Source organism: Danio rerio, chromosome 17 (genome assembly GCF_052040795.2).
Source record: "Danio rerio strain M-AB ecotype USA chromosome 17, GRCz13ab, whole genome shotgun sequence".
Classification (NCBI taxonomy): Eukaryota; Metazoa; Chordata; class Actinopteri; order Cypriniformes; family Danionidae; genus Danio; species Danio rerio.
The window spans coordinates 33,583,095-33,600,085 of NC_141037.1; the positions used below are offsets into that span (position 1 = coordinate 33,583,095).

Below are 16,991 nucleotides of genomic sequence, written 5' to 3' on the forward strand. Positions count from 1 at the left end.
TCTTATTTTCCTATTTCTTATTAATGTTAATAAGCTGAACTGTTTGCTAACTTATTTGCTGCTAATGTGAACCAATTTTTTTTAATAATAATAAAATATATTACTGACTGTTTAACAGTTTATTTACAATTAAATTGGGGGGTTTTGGGGGGGGGGGGGGGGGGGGGATTGAATTCCCTTATTATGGTGGTGGGGGGATTGGGGTGGAATCCCTTAATATCACATCCATCCCAATGTTGACAGGTTCACATATATCCCAATGCAGATAGGTATGTGCATGACTGCTTCCAGTTTCAATTACTCAACCTGATGCTAAAATGAACAACAACCAATGCTAAAGTATTGCAAAACCATTATATTTCTGCCAAAATCTCAGATAGACAGACAACGTCTTTATAATTTTATTTTGACTGATGCAGCGTGTGGGGGTGTAAAACTTTTTTTTTCTTTGATGCACCGTGACGTATCGGTTCAGTAATTATCATAACCGGTTATTTTGTACTGACGTCATTTATCCAACATAGCCTCATTCTGAAAACATAGTCCTGTATACATTTCTGGAGACCGCAAATTATGTAGCCAGAGGTACGTATGGCTGCATTTCATTTTTTAAACAAGCACTAAAGGGCAGTATGACGCCATTCCTTTTCCCGCATACCAGCTGACCGCTAACCTCCTTACGAACAGCTTTCCCGCTCTAACCAGTGTGTCCCGTTAGCTCACCATGTACATTGGTGCCGTGGCGCATCCAGTGTTTGACCTATTTATGCCAAGGGAATAATTCTCTCCAACTACTTAAAAAGCAGATAACTTTTCAAAATGCACTGCTTGTGAGTTTGCTGATCAGTCTTTCATTGACAGGGAAGTACATCAGAACCCAGCTGGAAAAAAAATTAGGCTACTTGTGGATTCAGACACAAGCGTGTCTGGAGAGCAAGTTTTCTCCACAGTGTCGCTGTCTATAATGGATCAGCTGGTTACTGCAGCCATTTAACATCAGTGTTCGTGTCACTGTTTGCTGAACAGCGTCAGAGCCGTGCTGACCATTAGAGCCAATCGCAGCCTTTTCTGTTGAGCGTGTGATCAATCATAGGTGTTTAAGAACTTGCTCAACAACGCTTAAAAAGCAAGTGGGACAATATCAAAATTTGTTTATTTGCTATAAATGTTTATGTTGTTCTGTGCATGTTCCTGAGTTTTGTTTGATACATTAAAAAAAGAGTTTTATTTTAGCAGATAAAACTAAAGCTACATCTCATATATCTGACAGCTTGTTTAAAGGACACAATTGTATTACATATAATATATAGATATATTTATAAATTACAAATTTTAATACAAGATTTAATGTGTTGCTAGTTAAAATATAAGATTGGTTATAGAAAGCATTGACAATGCACCGTGATGCACAGAGATATTGAATTGCACTAAACCGATGACATGATAATCGTATAATCAAACCGAATCCTGAGAACAGTGTAGGTTCTCACTCCTAGTGTACAGAGACCCCAAGTCTTTAAAAGCCAAGTTGAAACATCCAATATGAAAAAAATGGAGCTCATTAATGTTGGTTGACAGAGTATTAGCAGAACCAACAAAAGGTCATGCTATTGATAACTGCATATCACTCAATATGAAACACTTTTGTTTTCTGTTTGTTTTAAATTTCTTCACTAATGTTATACTTAACTGTTCTGGGAAAACACAAAGCGGCCTGCTTGTGTCACTGTGACTGAATGATTAAGCGGCTTGTATTCAACTTATTAAAGCATGTCGTAATGAAGACGACGCCTCTGTAACAAGAGGAAATGCAGGAAACACCAGCTTATTTCCCTTGAGAATTCAGCACGTTGAGCTAGCTGTGTTTCAAATGACAAACTGTCATTTAGCATTCAGGCAACACAGAGGCTGCTAAATGACATCGAACTGCAGCTCTTTGGTTCAGGTGTCTTTTCTCTGCTTCATGCCATCACCATTTGAACTCACTTCATTATCTTTTTAAAGCAGTCGACTAAATGAATTAAAAAAGTAATTTCCTCACATGGTGAGTTTGTGGGAGAATCATATTTTAATGTAAAACAGGGCAAAAGGGTGACGGTGAAGCTGAAACTTTTTTATTAAGAACAAAAAGGCTTTATTAAGCAGAAATGAAGCTATTAATTAAGTTTACCTGTATAATTGCCTGATGGATAATTGAATATCAAGGTCTCTACATAACCGTAAATTTGGTGAATAACTGTCACCAAACTCTGGATGGGTAATAGGTTGGATAGAAGAATCATTTGCAGGGATCATTCGTGCTTTAGATACACTGAAACGTGTGTCATAAATGGCATGCAGTATAAAATGTAATACAATAGAAAGCGGCAGAAAAGAAACGTGTTCCAATTAATGTATATAATGGCCACATTTAACATTTTGAAAGATCAGTACATATGTTTTTTATTCAGACCAAACAAATCAAGAGAAGCAAACTACAATTGTAGATTGTCGTGCTGTAACCTGTAGGTATCTGTAAGTGTAGGATCTGTATAGCTACATTTGAGTGTATTGTATAGTTAGAATAAAAATCTGGATAAACCTGGGCATAGCTCAATAATAAGTGTTCAGTACATGGAAATTACATCATGGTTTTCCTCATTTAAACATAAGTACCATGGGTATATAATGGGTTAAAAACGCAGACTTTGATGTTCCAGATGGGATCCATCAGCGTTCAATTTCCTATACTGAAATTAAAACAGTTGTATATTTTTGCCTTATCTATATACAGTAAGTATAACACAGCTTCTTATAATTCCTGGGACTCTTATTTTGAAAACTTGACAAGCATTAAGAAACATGCATGCCAGAGGACATTATGCTACACTCAAAAAATGGCTTTTGCTGCTTGTTTAAACCTTTTTAAGAGGTGTTTAAAAACATTTTTTTAGGTTTTTGGGGTGAAACTTGAAAAAAGCTGTTAATTTGTGTTGGGACAACATGAAGGAATAGTGTGGAACCCAGCATTTTTACAATGTACAAAACATGCTGGCTTAAACACAATCAATTTGTGTTGAGAGATCCTGAAAGAATTAATTTAACATATTAGCTTTTACAAATGTAAGTTAATTAAAGCTAAAACAATTAAGTTGTCCCCCAAATAATTCAAGAATTGTGTTGTTTCAGCTCATTTTAAATAAGTAATTTGAACAAACGGCAAACTATTTTTTTAAATCTTTGTGAGCAAGACAGTTTGTGAGCAGAGCTCATTAATTTTCACAACCCTTCCAAATAAGGTTAAAACTGAGCTTTAATTTTTGGACCAATTTCTTGGGATATAAATGGGCTATTAACATGATTTCTGGAAATGTTTTGCTCTTACTTACATTTTTAAAAAAATATGTTGGCTTTAATACTTTTTTTGTTTGTTTTGTCAACAGGTAAAGAAACAATATTTATTGTTGTGAACTTAAGTTAGCTACATGGAGGTAGTGTAATGTTATTTATTTCAATCAACATAACAATCAGAATTTAGCTTTAATCTATTTAGTTATTTAAGTTCAATAACTAAATAGAATAAAAGCTAATCTATGAACCTATTGGTTAAAAATGCGTTTATTTTAATTAAGCGAGCTGTTTAAATTTGAAAACTTACTTTTTCTATTTTTTTCCAACACAAACTCTTTTAATTTTAACAGACAAACATAAATTGTTTGTGAATTGTTGTAAAAGTGAGTTGTTTAATTTAAACAGGGTTACGTTCTTTGGACCAACTTAAGTCATTTTTGAGTGTAAGACACATACTATAATGTATCAATGCATTCAATACACCTTCAATAGATTATGATTTTTTTTAAAACGACTCAGCAGAACCTGATGTCATATTATGAACTTTGCAGAATTGTTGAAAATTTGTATGCTCAAAAGGGAGTGAAAACAACTTTAATGCATCACCCTCAACCAAAAACAGAGAAACAAATGGTATGATCTTCTGCTTTCCTGCTCGTTCTGAAACTGAACAGATGACAGAAGTTCACACAGTGGGCGAATCATGTTGACAAGAAGAAAACAGAAATCTGTGTTGCATGAAAAAAAGAAGGGAAAGAAGATAAAAGAGGTCAGTAGCAGCTTAAAGCACAATACATAAAGTTTTTTTTATGATAAGACAGCCTGCCAATCAATTCATATTAACAGTAAGTTCCTTTACAGGTCAGTAAAGTGAGCTAAGAACTAATCTTGAACAAATAAGATTGAAAAAAACTTAAATCATTAGTGATGTCTCATCCGCAAGCAATCATTCAGCTGAACTGGTTCTTTTTAGTAAACTAAATTGGATGAAGTCCAATACTGAAGCATCTAAAATTCTCGAGAAGGCACAGATCTACAAATTACTCAATCAAAACCTCCTTTTAGTTGTGCCTGACAGTTAATCAGACTCAAATTAAACAAGGCAAGCAAGTTTATTTATATTTTCTACACAATGATAATTCAAAGTGCTTTACATAGAACAAGTATTTTAAAAATCGTGAAACACAAATTAAATATAAGTAATAAAGCATATTTAAAGTGAATAATGTATTAAAACAGCTTTTATATTAATATTTATAATATTAATAATAACAACAACAATAATAATAATAATAATAATAATAATAATAATAATAAATATAGCTGCAAGCAGCAATTAAGGGTCCAAGCAGTTCAAAGACAGAAAGAGCAAAACAGTCCTGAGGGACCACATTTGAGCACATTTATCATTGCTGTAAACAAAAAACGCTTCGCCTATTGACATGAATTTCACAACACTTGGTCAACATGGTCTGACGATGATCCGATCCCAAATTTAGAGATATTTTAGCTAACATCCTAGGAAAAGTTTGCAAATGAGGTCCATTTTCACAAACTCCATGTTAAATTTGTTCGCAAGTTAAACAAAAATGGTTGGTCTTATCAACTTGAAATAAATAACTTCTGGCCAGGAAGGTCAGTAGATCATTTGATAAAATTTTGTTGAAAATTGGATAAATGTCCTAGGACAAGTTCGACCAGAAATTTCAAAGTAGCAAAAAAAATAAAAATTTATAACGCAAAATGATGTTATAGGGACATGCATTTGAATTGAACTGAATCAAGGAATCAGTGGAAAAAGGAATTTTGATTGTAGCCCATCGGGTTCAACATTTATAGCGATAAACATGAGTGAAACTTCGGACAAGTGGTGGTGCTAGAAAGTTTGACTCAAAAACTTCAGGTTTGCTGTAGTTCCTGTTGACACTGTCCTCTATCATCGTGCCAAATTATACAACTTACCCGCATAAATAAAAAAAAAAAAATTAATAGGAACGTTAACAAAAACAATAGTGCCTCAGCACCTGTGGGGCTTGGCCCCTAAAAATAATAATAATAATAATAATAATAATAAAGAAAGATGCAATATAAATAGAATATTCCAGAGTATATGATCCTATGATGTTGTTTTATTCCAAATCAAGCAGCGCTCCAGTAAGTTATCTAGCAGTGAAGTAAATGGACATGTCAACATGCTGAGAACTGCCTGCTGTCACCAGTTCACTGAACTAACACTGAAGAAAACAGTTCAGACTCTGACATGTCTGTGAGGTGTCAGATTGTATCATGTGAAAAAGTGACCAAGAAAATGGAAATGTTATAGCATGACCTCTCAGTTGGATTAAAAGAGAGATAAATCAAAGGGTTTGTTCAAACTTGGCAGGTTAGGCTTATTTAAAGCAAACTGTTTTTTAAGCAGCAGTGGATGAAGTGTACAAACTATGCACCTGATTAGAAGTATATTAAATTCAATTCATGTTTATTTATACAGCGCTTTTACAATGTAGATTGTGTCAAAGCCACTTAACATAGAAGTTCTAGTAAAGTCCAGTTTTCAGAGTTGAAGTTCAGTTTAGTTCAGTTCAGTGTGATTTAGTTTTCACTGCTGAAAGTTCAAACACTGAAGAGCAAATCCATCGATGCACAGCTCCACAATTCCCAAACCAAGCAAGCCAGTGGCGATAGAAAAAAACCTAGAGAGAAACCAGGCTCTGTTGCACAACCATTTTTCCTCTGGCCAAACTTCCTGTGTGGAGCTGCAGTTTAGGTGCCGGAGGGTGGAGAATGCTGGACGTCCATCAACTGCAGGAGTAGATATAGATAACCTAATAAAATTTTACACCAATTTTACACCTCCATTTGTGTATATATATATTACACCTCCATTTGTGTATATATATATACATAATATATTAAAAAAACATCATTGATGTCCACAGTATTTTTCAATGGCTGCTGCTTTCCAAAAATCTTCAAATTATCTTGTTGAAAAGAAAAAAATAATCATAAAGGCCACTTGAGTACAGTATGATTAAACGGTGAGGAAATGTTCATGTTTAGGTGAACTATTCTGTTAACTTTTAATTTTACTTCACAAAAGCTATGTGAAGTACATGATTCATAATTCCAGTCCTGCTTTATTAATAAATTCTGAGCAAAAACTCCTCTGGAGTGTGTTAAATGTTAAAAGTGTTAAAAGATGGAACAATGATAAAGGCTAGTGATGCACAAGCTGAAAACCCAGAGTAACACCGACTGCCAGATTTGCCCAAAACAACTCAATCAGAGCAAACTAGAATAGAAAAAAACTAGATCATCTGTTTATCAGGCAAACCTCTGACAAATGAGCGGCCATTCATTACTTGACATCTCACTTACACAGAACATACAGAGGTCAGGTATCAAGGTCAGGCTGATACAAAATAGATGTGGTTATTGATTAGTAATAGCTGTTTTCTTGCTGATAAGTTCAAAATTGATCTCCATTGAATTGTTTTAAGACAAACAAACAAACAACAAACACGTTATTTATTAATAATGGATTTCATATTTAAATCCACTTAGATATTTAAATTATAATTATATTAATATAATAAACCAATATTATGTAATTGTATATGAACTTTTCCTTATAAGTTATCATCTTCTGTAAGTTGTTATCTTCACACTTACTGTCTTCTGTCTCTGCAGTTGCAATCCAACCTGGTTGACAAAGTCTATAAATAACTAAATAAATATGTCCATTATAAATAGGTCTAATAAATTATTTGAAAAATACATTGCTATATACATTTCTGCATTTACACCTTAACATTTTAGCATATTTAACATTAATGTGATTTGTAAACTTGTTTTGTTATTAATTTAATCCAATTCATTTTAAGTGAAACTTATTCATTTGAGTATTTTTATTTTATAATTAATAAAGAAGTGTGCTTTTTAGTCTTTTCCCAATACATTAACAAAATCAAATGAAAATCTAATTAACAAACAATGCTTATTATTATTATAATTATTATTGTACTATTTTAATTATGAAAAAATGTATAAGTCCAAAATATCATAATTTATTTGGAACAGAAAGTCTTATAACTTAAAAAACAATTTGATTAAATCATTTGTTTTTACTGGCGCTTTTGATTTAGTTTAAAATTTGCTGAACATATTTATACATATTTGTTTGCTAACATATTTATGTGCTGAATGCATACTCTAGGCTCTTTATGTATTATTCATCAAACACATCAATACATTTTTTGCTGAATTTATATTAAACACACACGCATCACACAAACACATGCTCAGGAAAAAAGAGCCAATTATTTCCTACAAATTATTTAATTTACTGCATGGCTTCACTGACTGTTTTTTTTCTGTATTTGGGCATGTTTTGAAGGCCTTTTTTGACCCCTTGGTTTTAATATATTTTTTGCAGTGTTGATTAATTCACAAGCTCACTGAATTGTGAACAGTAAACCACCAAAATTATTACATTAAAAACAAAACATTAAACATTGCATATGCTGTATACAAGCATATACTGTAACTGCGCAGGAGCCATCAAAACTTCAGGAACCCCACAGACCGTGTATTACTTTATCTGGATGAAGACACATGAACTTTTGATTGGATAGATGGCCCCCATCCCTCCAGATACTGAGGGAAATAAATGGGCAATCTAATTTATACTTGGCTCTGCGGAGAGCAATAGTAACTCCTTCTGCAGGCCATTTATAAGTTAACCTCTTTAAATTAAATGCTTAATTATTTAAAACACCATGGGCACGTTGCCTGAAAGTTAGAGGATCCTTCAGTGCAGCTGTAATACTCCATCATGACTTTAAAATGGATCTGCCAAACCAATATACAAGTACAGAAATAACAACATCTTTTCTCCAATATAGACATTGCCCTTTAAGGCTAATCCTCTCCAACTGAGAAATTCAGCGGATTCAGTGGAATTAGTGCTCTTTCAGACCAAATCAAGAGCAATAAAACTAACACAATTTAGCACATTTCACACTTTAAATATGAAACACATCAATCATTCACAGACAAGAACAAAACAACATGTCTATCTTGCAGTGATGTCTGTTTCATGGACTTTTAGTTTGTTTTATTCTTTTCTTTTTTTTATTCCTATTGTATTATTATCAATGCCCACTAATTTAATTGCTCACCTTTATTCAGATTTGTCGTTTCAGATTGGTTTGATCTCCTCTCATCTTATCAGACTGTCTATTTGTACACTTTACAACCCAAAAATTTAAGGTAACTCAAACCATTTGAGGAAACCAATTGCAACAAAACATTTGAATTCAAAAACCGATCCCAATGAGTACTGTGAACTTAATCCAATTCAGTAAACGAAGCACTTTGAGCAGAGTAAAACCCAATAAATGAAGATTACTCAAACCAGCGGAGTACTGTAAAACCCAATAAGGCAACTCAAGATGTTTGAGGAAACTGATTGCAACAAACCATTTAAGTTAAAAACTAATATGAGTACTTTAAACTTACTCCATTTAAGTTGAAGCAATGAGGTATTTAATTTACTCATTTTCTTCAACACTGAGTTCAAAACTCTTTTCAACTGAGTAGAATTAACTTCCAGTTAATTTTGAGCTGACTACACTCATTTCATTTAATAAATATGACGATTGGGTTTTACAGAGTAAGATTGGATCTAAAGGTCCAGATCGCTAAAGACAAGAATACATAATAATGACTGGTGGAATATTTGTGTATTTAAAATTTAGGGCTCTATTTTGACGATCCAGGCGCAAAGTCCAAAGTGCAAGGTGCAAAAGCATTAGGGCGTGTCCGAATCTACTTTTGCTATTTTAAGGACAGAAAAGCTTTTTCTCTTAATGAGTTAAAGGTGTGTTTTGATAATTAACCAATTAAAGTATCATCTCTCATTCCTTGTTTAGTAGCGTCGTGCCATATCGCTTTTGCTATTTACATGGCGGACTTTGTAAGTGGAAACACTGAATGCTTCACTAGAGAGAAAACAGTTAAACAGACCATCTGCAGTGAGAGAATGAGCCTCCTCTTTCTTTATTTTCACTTTCACTCTTGTGGATAGAGAAGCGTGTTGTACGCACAGAAATCTATTAGCCTATAAATAATCAATTTTGTTTATTAAGCGCAAAGATTTGTTTCAAAACTATTTCTAAATTCAGTTTTAATTTCCAGCAAACAAATAAATGAACAACAATGCTATGCCCCATATGGTCCATAACCTGACAGGTGGGCAAATCTAAGCTTGTTTTTAATAAAACAATTATAAATATGAATTTAATAAATAATAATACTACTAATAATAATATTATACAAAAGCAAATTGTCATGAATAAACTAAAAAAAGCCCCCTGAGATGAAAAAGGCATGGAGGCGGTGGTTTTTATATTTATGTAGGCTAGAAAATAATATTTTTTGTAATATTTTAATCCTTTGATTCTTTTTTCATTTGTAAAGATATTTGTGTATTGCTGTACATCCTGTGTGTGTTAAGAAATGTTTAAGCTAGGCCCACAATTAACGTGCTCTGCGCTGGACTTTAGACCCGCTTTGATCTGATCTATTGGACTATATTTTAGTTTGTCAAAATTGCAACGCGCCAGCAATGTGTCTTAACACACTTCCTTTTTTGGACCAGAACGCTTATGGGCGCACATATGAGCACTAATGCATTTGCTATTTAAACAGCGTGCTGCAAAACATCAAAACTACTCTTGCGCTAAGTTGAACCTAGCAAACAACAGTTGCATCGCACCATGCGTTGCATTGCGCCGGGTGTATGATAGGGCCCTTAGTGTTACTACTGCTTTTTGTGCATATAAAAATGTAAGAGCAATGCATTGTAATTAAAAAAGTATTCTATGTGGACTGCTAATAATGTCTTACATCCACATAATAAGGATATGCTACAGTACATTTGCATCCTGTCATTATTTTCTTAATACACTCAAAAAAAAAATGTGTGTAGCTTTATCACATGCATTTCCACTCAGTTGCATTATCTAAACTTATTTTAGGCAAATGTAACCCAAGAGTAAAATTCATTTTTAAGCAATGATGTCCGATCCCTTTTATTTGAATTACCTTGTTAATTGAACTTGCCTGCACACAATCTCAATCAAGTATCTCAATCACTGTAATTTGGACAACCAGAATTGTCTGCTTATTATTGTTCAATCTTAACCACTTTATTAATGCTTACTTTTGACTGAGACTGATTTCAGGACACAAAGCCACAAACATTACCGTTATTTTTTCTCACACTTCTGCAAGGCAATAATTTCAAACTTAGAAACTTGCTTGAAACTTTTTGAAATCTTTAGATTAAGTGAAGAATAATCTCTAACAGCATAAACTGTAACAAACTCTAAGAATAAATTATTTTAACCTAAAACATTCCAGATAAATTTTACAGCATTGTACATTTTTATTGTATTTTACCCTCTTATAATAGTAGTAATAATAATAATAATAATAATAATAATAATAATAATAATAATTCCTTACATTTATATAGCGCTTTTCTAGACACTCAAAGAGCTTCACACATTGTGGGGATCAACTCATCCACCACTAGTGTGCATCATCCTCCAAGATGACACAACAGCAGCCAGACCACAGACCACACCCCAGCTGATTGGTGAAGAGGAGACCGAGAGATGAAACCAATTATAATACTGGGATAGTTAGGAGGCTAGTGATAATGGGATTTTTAATGACCACAAAGAAAGTGGCTCTCATCCAAAAGACAGTACTTGCTTAGCAGTATAGAATCCCCTTCACTATACTGGGGCATTAGGACACACATAGAATGCAGGTTGACCTCACAAACACCACTTCCGGCAGCAACCCAGCCAGCTTTCCCATGTGGTCTCAATCCAGATCCTGACCGGGCGCAACCATGTGAGAGTTGCAGAGAGCTAGCTGCCAGCTCTTAATGCAATGACATGCAAATCTTACTGCGTGCTACACATCTACTGCTGAAAAAGAAAAGAACATCATTTCTTCATCTTGTCATTTTTTTACAAGTTTAAATGGACTGAACAAATTAATTGACTTAAAGCTTAACGATTGTGTTGTCTCACAAGCAGTTTGACCAAGCAGGGTATTATTATTATCATTATGATTATTAGTTTTTTTTTTTTGGAGTGTTTTGAGAGGAAAACACAATATTCTTGAAGCTGTTCATGACTTGAAATTATCCTTTAGCAACATTTCAAATATGCACAGGGGACAATGGACAGGTGGTAAAAGTAATAGCTCTCAGAAAAATCCCAGGCGCAAGTAATTTTGTTCTAAGAGGACATGAATGTATTTTACAAGATGAAGTTTCATAATTACTGTAATAACAACATGGCATGAACACACCTCATGCAGTCAGCTGGTCATTATCACAAAAAAAGCAAAATAGCACCTGTTATGATTGTATGAAAAAGGAATGCGGGTGTCTGCGGTGCTATTTGAAAGACGGTAAAGTAGTGCAAGTTTTAATGACTTATTTCTAATTTTAATGCGCTGATATAATTTGACTGCTAAACAGTGCAACTGGCTAATCCGTATTGTGAATTCCAGGAAGTAGTTTAATAAGCATAATATGGAAACACTTTATTTTAATGGTGCCAATTAGACGTTCTTTTGACATAATCCCTTATGGCACCATATAGCCTTAAGTCACCACATTGACTATTATTACTGTCATTTGTTAAATACATGTTAACTAGCAGTCATTAGAGTATTAATATGCTAATGCTTTATTCTGAGAAAAGACCAGGGATGGGTAGTATTTATGATACATGTATTTCAAAAACATATTTCAAATACAAAATAGTATTTTGGAATTTATATTTTATAGGGTTTATGAAAATGGGTTAATGTTTTGTATCATAATTCTTTAGTGTCTTATATTTTTGTATTTTAAAATACTGTAAACTACTTTGCAAAAAGTCTACATGTTGACATCATAAAAAATGCAGCCTCTGATTGGTGCTTTCTCAGTTATTTGCCTAGGCTTGAGATCAGAACAGAAAATTAATTAAGCTGGTGGTCAATGCTTAGAGCAGGGGTGTCCAAACTTGGTCCTGGAAGGTCGGTGTCCTGCATGTTTTAGTTCCAGCCCCGATTCAACACACCTGAACTAGCTAATCAAGCTCTTTTAAAGCATACTAGAAACTTCCAGGGAGGTGTTGAGGGAAGTTGAAGCTAAACAGGACACCGGCCCTCTAGGATCATGGACACCCCTGGATTAGAGTATGAATGGAATTATGCACACATGACAACGAAAATATCACAAATGACAACAAAAGTCAACAATCATTGAAAAAAATAGTTTACTGCATAGTGCTAGGACCAGTAATATAAAATGGCAGTATGGTGAACAATTTGGCATCAGCAATTTTTGCTTAAGAAATTAGATGGAATAAAATATCAGTTTTTAAGAACAGGATGGGGAGTCGTAGTGCTGCTGATGGTGTACTGGTGCTAACTAAGGGGGTAAACTGAGACTGAGAAAAAATTGGAAGAATGAGTATACTGTACAAATAATTGTAGTTTAGGATGGATTGCTGATGCGATGCCAAGAAAATAAGACAAACAACATACAAATAAGGCAATTCCTACAATACTTCAATGGTTGTTTCAAATGCCAGTTAATGATCTGTGGATGCATTGTACAGTTAATGAAGAGATGCCAAAATGGCACAATACAGTATATGAGACACATATTTGATGATACTCCAGTCTCTTCAAATTGGTTAAAAACTCTTGACTCCATTTACACGGCAGCAGCTGGATGTTTATCAAGAGTTTATTTGCAAAAACAGATAACTCCATTTTTTAGAGGTGTCATATTTTATGTTCAGTGTGCATTGAAAAGTACAATTGCAAAACTGGAGATTTTAGTCGTTTTCAGAAATCTTGTTTTTACATTAGGTAGCCTATTGAAGATTTCAATTGCAAAAAAAAAAAAACTATACATTTACAGAACAACAAAAATAAAATAACCTCTTCATATATCATCCTTTAAAAAAAAAAAAGATTGTTGAAGTTTTACTGGCCACAAAATGGTTGAAAATACAATGAAGAGATATAATATATTCCAAATCATTATCTGCCTTAGATATTTTTTTTACAATGATTAAAGAGACACAGGACTCCAATACAGGAATTTCTGTATGAAAATTTTACAAAATTTATGCTTAAAGTAAAAGAGTAAGTCAATTTAACGGTGAAGGGATTGATCAAATGTCCCTATTAATTGAAGGTTTACAAAGAAATGTCATGCTTGCTTGTAAAAGTATTTTGTAGTATTTTCAAAATACATTATTTTATTTTGATACATTTCTGGCTGCTGTATTTTAGTAGTTTATTTGGATGCACGTAAAACTGAGGTATTAGGTATTTTATTATAAAATACATTTAAATGTGTTTTTGCCAATACCTGGAACATACTGTATTTTAATTCACATATATACATGAGTTTTACAGAGAAGTAATGCATCAAATAAGCACATACAAGAGAAAAAAAAATTACTAAAAAACAAACAACAAATAATATAAAATCACGTTAAGCAAATTAACAAAAGAAAACAACAGTAAAACTGAAGTATTTGGTATTTTATTATAAAATACATTTCAATATATTTTTGCCAATACCTGGAACATACTGTATTTTAATTTGCATATACTGTTCTGTTAATCTACCAAACTGAGGTTAAACTTGTCTACTGATGTTCTACTCAATCTCTAATGAGAGTTAGTTGACAAAATTACTTATACTGTGGAAAGCAATCAAAAAAAGTAAAGCACGCATTTCCTCTGCATCAAAGCAAGTAACACCTTTAATGAAGCCAGGTTATCCAGCCTTGTTTACAGTCTTGGACAGAAAATATGAGAATAACAGGTTTCAGATTTAAAGACTGGATCTAATTACTGTATAATCTGGAATAGGCATCTGCATATTGCTTAGGTAATGTATGCAAAAAATAAATAAATAAATAAGTAAATAAATAAAAATGTTAGCAGTCTCACAATATGCAGCAATGATTAAAGGCGGCAGGGAATATTACTGATGCCTGACGGAACAAGAACTGTTTCAAAGGAATATACTTACCAGCTTTGGTTTTTTTTTTTTATTTAAAATGTAGAGCTGTGCTTCTCTAGATGAAGGTCAGAGTAACCACTGTATATCTAAAAAACCAAGCAAAAATAGATTTTTATCATAGTGTTTAAATTTAGAATAATGACAATTGTCTTTTGGCATGAGCTCAAGTTCATTGAGGTATGAGGAATTGGAAATGAGCAAACCGCAGGGCTAAATTTCAGTTCACCTCAGAGCACAAGACCTAAATTTACATTTTGCTCTCATCAAATATGCAACGGTTAGTCTTCCCAGCTAACAGGTGAACCCATTTATCTCTGAAATCTCTGTTTCGGTGTTTAACTTGCTACAGCGATGTTAGGTAATGAACGTCAGAAAGAAGATGAAACATTTAGCGTGTTCTAGACACTATGCAAATTTGTATTTGTTTTCTTCTCATCTTTTATACTAAAGCAGGTCACTGAAACCCAAATGCAGGCAACTGTACACAGTCAGTAGTTCTCACTGTACAGCAAGAAATAAACGATACCCTAGTCTAATGAATAAGTTAAAGCTTTGTTGTGCAATGGCGGTGGTTGAAACAGGACACTTTTTAAACATCTGATCCTCTTACTGGTAATTAATTGTACCAAAGCAGCAACAGGCGAAGCGCCACCGAGCTCACCCATAAGAAACACTCTCATGAGGGAAGGAGCTCAGAAAGAGATCTCCTGGGATTTGCAGGTTCAACCAGTATATAAAGATAGGAGAGAAAACAAGCCAGTAAAGGACAGGGGATCCCAAGAGGGTTTACCTAATTTTCCATTTCACAGCTTTCTTTCTGGAAAGGATCCTTCATGTACAAATGAGACCGGACATAAACGGAATAGGCACTGCTGTACAGAGGCTCCATCAGCTCTTGCGAGACTTACAGTGGGAGCCAGTGCTCTGATGAGCAGCGCTACAGCACATCTCTGAGTGAAGAAAGCTTTCAGGCTGGGCTACAGCAAATCAGCCTGCTCTCCTGGGATGTGGGGAATGAGCTGAGAGGTGCCCACACAGGGAGACCCACAGACTGAAAGATAGTGAAGGAACAGAGCGACAATTTGGCTAAAAGGGAGTGTGTAGCACCAGTAAGCTGCCAGGAAGCAAGACAGGTGTGGATTTGGTACAACTCTGAAGCAGGTAAAACAAAACAATGCAACAGAAATTTGGTGGCTATCTTGTGAAAAATCATCAAATCCCATTTTAAATTCTAAAGGTTTGCACTATATATAGTGATCTTATTAATATATTATTGCGTTTAAACTAATAATTGGGTGCAATGCACTTATTACATATATATATATATATATATATATATATATATATATATATATATATATATATATATATATATATATATATATATATATATATATATATATATATATATATTTGTTCCCATTGCGTCACACTTTATTTTGATGGTCCGTTTATTGAATTTAACTTACATTGCATCTAAATGCCAACTAATTCTCATTAAATTGTAAGTAGACTGTTAGGACGGGGCTGGGGTTGGGGTTACGGTTAGTTTAAGTTCACATGCACTTGCACATTTTCTTATAGTCAGTTAAATGTCTGTTGAAGGAGCAGTATCAACATATTAAGCAGGCAGTCTACTAATACTCAAATGGACTATCAAAATAGTGTTACCTACCATTGTACTTCTCTTTTTCATTATCTGCATGTAATTACATATGTAATAAATTTCTTTAATTACATCTATAATTATACTGTTGACCCATCCCTTACACCTAATCCCACACCACCCATACCTTAACCCACTTATCACCAAACCTGTGCCTAACCCTTGTGCAAAACTATTTGAACACAATCAAGGTAATATGTGAATTACATACAACTTGTATTGTATCATTAAGCAAAAAAAAAAAAAAAGCTTTCTTTGCATGCCCAATGTTGACAATAGAGTCAACAAAACAGTATTATTATCTTATATTCCTTTCATATATAAAGTTATATTGCTATTTGTTTCTACTGAAAGCATAAAAAATGAACCACTTATTTTAGCTGACTTCAGACACACATCCAAAAGTGGCTCTAAATACATTATTCAAGTTTCCTAGAAGCATTACATAAACATCACACCCCCTTCTGTCGGGGGATTAAGAGACTGCAGGCATAAAGCTCTTTCCCCGGGCTGCTGGATTGTTCCTCCATTGAATGCGCTGTGCTTTGCGGTACACCTGTTGCTCTGCCTCCAGGGGAAATCCAGCCCATGACTATTACCGCTGTCACTGACTGTCACTCTACAAAAATGACATGTGGCCATTAGTCCTTGTAAATTTATTAATTAGCCTGGTAAGCATATGGTAGACTAGGTTAGTGACAATGATGAAGATGATGATGATGATCTATGGTGACATAAAGTATCTGTTAATTAATTGGTGGATGATTTAGTGATAATATTTTGACAGCATGATCACACGAGGAAAAGTGGTGAATTCACACATTCATAGGATTTAATATGTAAGAAAATTTGCAATTTTTAAAAGTTGGCATT

The 16,991-nt window shown here is 33.8% G+C and overlaps 1 protein-coding gene across 6 annotated transcripts in view; it reads left to right on the forward strand.

Moving 5' to 3' along the window:
* Positions 1 to 14,396: 14,396 nt before the first annotated feature.
* LOC141378611 (uncharacterized) overlaps positions 14,397 to 16,991 on the forward strand; it is a 150,874-nt gene continuing 148,279 nt past the window's right edge. For 3 of the 6 annotated variants that reach the window (XR_015513481.1, XR_015513482.1, XM_087290725.1), the window contains exon 1: positions 14,397 to 15,613. The gene's annotated coding sequence lies outside the window, so the exon portion shown is untranslated. The remainder of the gene's footprint in view (positions 15,614 to 16,991) is intronic. The other 3 variants (XM_087290727.1, XM_087290731.1, XM_087290732.1) reach the window with 2 other exon arrangements.